Source organism: Palaemon carinicauda, chromosome 7 (genome assembly GCF_036898095.1).
Source record: "Palaemon carinicauda isolate YSFRI2023 chromosome 7, ASM3689809v2, whole genome shotgun sequence".
In the NCBI taxonomy this organism is placed as follows: Eukaryota; Metazoa; Arthropoda; class Malacostraca; order Decapoda; family Palaemonidae; genus Palaemon; species Palaemon carinicauda.
The window spans coordinates 26,323,662-26,329,446 of NC_090731.1; positions in this window are offsets into that span (position 1 = coordinate 26,323,662).

Genomic DNA, 5,785 nt, shown 5'->3' on the forward strand with positions numbered 1-5,785 from the left:
TACATAACTCCATAATATATGCTTTTTGATTAAAGCTATGTTCACTTTCCTTTTGAACCCACATATCATTTGGCTCTTAAATGAGAATGTATATGACGTACAAAGTAATATATTGTTGTGGAAATAAAACTTAGAGGAAATAAGAGGGTTTCGGTGGCCGTTGTGGTAACATCCCTGACTGGTGAACGCCAGACTAGGTTTTGAGTCCCACTGAGACTCGTTAGTTTCTTTTGTCACTGCAGCCTCACCATCCTTGTGAGCTAAGGACGGGAGGTTTGGGGGAGCCTATAGGTCTATCTGCTAAGTCACCAGCAGCCATTGCTTGGCCCTCCATGGTCTTAGCTTGGGTGAAGAGGGGGCTTGAGCGCTGATCATATGTCTATGGTCAGTCTCTAGGGCATCATCCTGCGTGATAGGGCAAGGTCACTGTCCCTTGCCTCATCCTATTTATGAAGGTTTTAAAGGTCGTTCATGAATGGCAATGTTTCATAAAATACTATTTTAAATATATATCAACAATTGAACTTGATTTTTGGGAATCCATAAAAAAGTATGAGGATATCATACAAAATTCGGTTAGTTAGAAAAAATATTATTCATCATTTTGTGTTTTTATTCTCAAAAGGGTAGATATCAAGCTTCTAGAAAGATAACCAATATCTTTATAGTTAACCCTTTATCAGTTTCATCAAATGCTGTTATGCGAACATTTAAAATCTTCAGCGATTTTCAGTTTGCATTTTATATTTACATGGTACACTTAGTTATTCTTCTTTATTTTCTTCTAGTAACTAATTTATTACCGAGCAGTTTTGTGCTTTAAAATAAATTACCCAACTTCTGTGCAATTCGTTGATGATGACATACATTAACATATGTATGTATTAAAATTTAAAATTTTCCTTTTGTATATGTTACGTAAATAAACCCATAATTTATGATATTTTTTTTTCTTTTTTAGCTTTCGAAGAGACCATTGCTATTCCTCTTTTTTTTTCTGAGGAGGAAGGGAGATGGTCCCTTCGAAAACTAAGAATATATTTCCTTTTTCCTAAGATATGGGTTTATTTTATTTCTTGTCTATGCACTTATGTATATATTTATGTATGCATGTATGTGTAATTAATCTAGTTCAGGAAGCTCGATAAACTATGTTCCCACATCATGAAATTAGTTCAGTTCTCAGAGGGTAGCTTAATTCTAATGAGAAACAAGTGATTTTATTTGTACTGAAGATCTCAGGCTTGTATAAATATTTAACATATATTACTCAGTGGCTCAATTAATTGGAAATTATATAGCTTGTAAACTGTTTGGTTTACGAACACTAAATATAGTGCTCGAGTCTATTTTACCCAGTGAAGATTTATCTAACTCAAAGTGTGAACTGTTTTTTTTTTTTTATAAAAATATGTTTCACAGACATTTTCAACAGAAAGTAGAATGCATGTACCAAAAAAAAAAAAAAAAAAAAAAAAAAAAAAAAAGACTAATGATGAGGTCAGGTAATATTTTCATTTTATTCTTATTTTATTTGAGGATCACTATGAAGAAAAAAATATTAGATAATTTCCCAGATTTCATGCATTAGAAGGATCAGGAGTGAGAGAATCATAGACTCCTAAGTGGAAAAGAATACAAAAAAAAAAAGTACGAGACCCGCAGCCTCCGCCTGTTGATTTACCTCCGTAAAACGTTACATGTTAGAGGCCGCAGAGGTCGGAGATCAAGAAGGCTCTGACCTGACCCTTGCAAGTTCTTAAGCACGCCACACTTTCTCCTTTTGGGGAATCAAGCTTATTGATATGTGAATGGCCGGTTTTAGGGACCTGGCCCGATCGTATCTCCTGAAAGGCTAAAACAACATTGACTCGAGTGAGTGAAAAGGGGAGATGCGAGGACGAAGGAAGCCTTTCTTTACCGGCCAAATTATAGCCCTGTTGTGCCCACGAGGGCTCGGCAGCCTTTCGACTCCGCTAGTTGTGCTAATGACTCATTAGACGGCTATTGTGGAACTTATTAGTTGGAGTGGGAGCCGCTGAAAGAAAACTCTACAAACGCATTAGCGCTCGAAACTTCGCTTAAAGATGGGATACTCAGAGATTGGATGGGACGGGCTTGGGACGGGCTTGGCTGCAGGGGTGCTTTTTCCGACAGGGATTGTCGGTGAGAGGATGGAATTAGGAATGTTTAGATGCAAATTAATCTGTAATTACTGGTTAGCCACATACATAACATTTGTATGCCTTTGTTTGCCCGTTAATTCGAAACACGACGGAGGAGCTAAGCTTCGCTTCTTTCGTTTTTTTCTTCCTCGTTTCAATAGCCGGATCAGAATGAACACGATCCCTCGAACCTGTGTAATTAGTCTTATTATCTTTCTTTCTCCCTTGACCATCATCTTTTCCTCCCTCAATCTTTTCCCTTTCCTTCATAATATCGCAATGCGTTTAATCGCCTTTTTATGGTTCTTAAAGGTCAGGAATAAAATCTTCGAAGTCAACGATACTTGTAAAATCCACGTCTTTTATATGACGGTCTTTGATAGTTCTCAAATGGGGTTTTGTCCATTTCTTCATCTTGTATTCGCTTCCGGCCTATGCAGTCAAAACTGAGACTTTGAATGAGGAGTATTCTCGTCAATAATATCCTGTTTATTGTGAAGATTCTTCTCGGTTCTCCACTTGGATGCTTTGGTAGTAAATTCTTTCATTACTTAACTTCAATGAAAACTTCCTATTTTGCTTTCTCTATCAAAGGCTCTCTTCATATTTTAAGTATGTTTTATTGTATTAATCTATGATAGTCTTTTTGCTACAGCAAGATATTTTCTGCATAGTGTTAATGTATTTTTCCTCCAGGCTAACATACCTGTAATAATATTAGGTTAGAATTACTCGTAATATATTGTTTTTAAATGAAAGTATGTAGCATAGTAATTTATCCTAGATTAAAACTATTCCAGATCAGAGTATTAATAAATAAGTCAATATGAAATATTTATGTGATGCAATGATCTGACTTTTGTATATATATATATATATATATATATGTATATATATATATATATATATATATTATATATATATATATATACATATATATATATATATATATATATGTATTTATATATATATATATATATATATATATGTATTTATATATATATATGTATATATATGTATATATATGTATTTATAAATATATATGTATATATATATATATATATATGTATATATATATATATATATATTTATTTATATATATATATGTATATATACATATATATATATATATATATATATGTATTTATATATATATGTATATATATGTATATATATGTATTTATAAATATATATGTATATATATATATATATATATGTATATATATATATATATATATATTTATTTATATATATATATGTATATATACATATATATATATATATATATATGTGTGTGTGTATATATATACATATTAACTGGCCTATATATATATATATATATATATATGTATATATATACATTTATATATATGTATATATATATATATATATATATATAAATGTGTATGTATGTATGTATATATAACTATAAGTGTATACTGTATGTATATAAATATATATGTGTGTCAGTGTGTGTACATGCGCATGTGTGTATATATGTATGTATGTATATATGTATGCAGAGGCCTATATGCATGTTATCAAGTATTATAAATGTGTTCCGCAACTTTAGATTAATTAGACTCATCTATATGCATTTCTGTTAATAAGAAATTAATAAGGAAATATAGATGCATCAGTACTGAAGCTCAAGACTGCTAATAGCGGCGATAAAAGATATATATTTTTATATATTTGCAAAACAAAAGAAATTTTCCTGTAACGAAACCACCCATGAAATATGGGTTGATATATTCCACGAAATGATAAGATATGGAGGAAAAACTTTATTTACGTTATACCTAAAAATTAGTTCTATTAATACTTTATTACGCCTTATAAGCTAAGAGGGCTCGCTTTATCTAATTATCTTATTTATATTTCTCATCTGGATAGCTTTCTAACATTCTTAAAAATTCATGTGGATTATTCTAGTCTGCTTTTTATGATATATATTATATTGAAGTATCCATCCAACTTATTTTTTCAAGCAGAATAGAAATATTCACAGTAACCTTTAATCACCATTAAAATTTCTTACTACTGAAAAATAATAGGTAAAGTTATTACTACGTAATGATAAGAATATAGTCACGACTTCAACAAAAAATGTATATGATTTCATACTTCTTTTTAAAGATTTAGCTTTTATTGACTTTTGGCAATTAAAGTATTTAGATAATTATTCCTAAAAATTTATCGTTTACAGCTCATTTTAGACTACACCATAGGAAATAAAAATCATAATTTTGATAATCATACTGATGACAAAACTTACCTATCAAATTGAAACTAGTAAAAGAAACAGAGACGGAATAAAACACTGAACATATTGATGACAAAACTTCTCAAATTAGAATTATTAAAAGAAACAGAAACTAAATGTAACAAACATTCATCATACTGATAAAAAACCTACCTATCAAATTGAAACTAATAAAAGAAACAGAAACGGAATAAAACAACAAAACAAACATTCAGCCAAATAAAAGAAAATAAAAAAGAAAAATGAAAGGTCTCCCCCTTCCATTTGCAAATGCAAATAACGGTATCCTCTCATAGTTCACACGATGCAATACCCAGCAATTGCAAGCCAGTCTTTTTCTCGCATGCCCCATGCCACATACATAACATGTACTTTAATGATGTGTGCATGAGTGGAGCTGGTGAGGTCAATTAGTCTAGCGTGCATCTTACTAGGCGACCTGCCATGACCTGGCCTCAGGTCACATGCAACATCAACGTGGCACGAGCTGACTTGCACGCTTTTCATGATGAATTACCAACGAACATACAGAGAACTTACTTTTTTTTTTTTTTTTTTTTTTTGTGGGGAGGTCTAAAACGAGTTAAAGTTTCACATAACTAAGAGCACTTTGAAATCCATAATGTAACCCATATTGGTTTTTATGTTTACAGTTTGTATTCATTTATGGTTTGATGATTATTCATTATTGTTAGCATTCCAGTTCATAAAATATTTTCCGAGAGCTTTGATAATTCATGCGCCACATTTTCCTAAATTATAGAGATAAACCAGTTTTTGAGGAAAATTTTACCTAGCCTTAATATTGGTCTGGATGGTACTATATATATATATATATATATATATATAGATATAGATATAGATATAGATATAGATATAGATATAGATATAGATATAGATAATATAAATATATACATACACACATATATATAAATATATATATATATATATATATATATATATATATATATATATAATGTGTGTGTGTGTGTTGAGATTAAATGATAGTGTATGTGTATCTTTGTCTGTCTGTCTATCTGTCAAATACATTAGTAGTGACAGGATTTTGACTAGAACAGAAAAAATAATTAACGTGATTTTTTTTTTTTTTCATAATAAGCGTCTAACAAATCCCAAAGTAACTCATAACAATAGCATAATGTAATGAAATGACTCATAAATAATGAAAAAATGAAAATAAGACTTTTTACTATGCGGAAGAGGCCTACTATAAATATAAATAATTGAACACAAAACCACTATTTATTAAACATCTTTATAAAAATCTGAAAGCTCAGCCGGCAAACTCAGCCCCCTTACCCCACCCCTACCCAAACCCCCTAAACTAACCCCC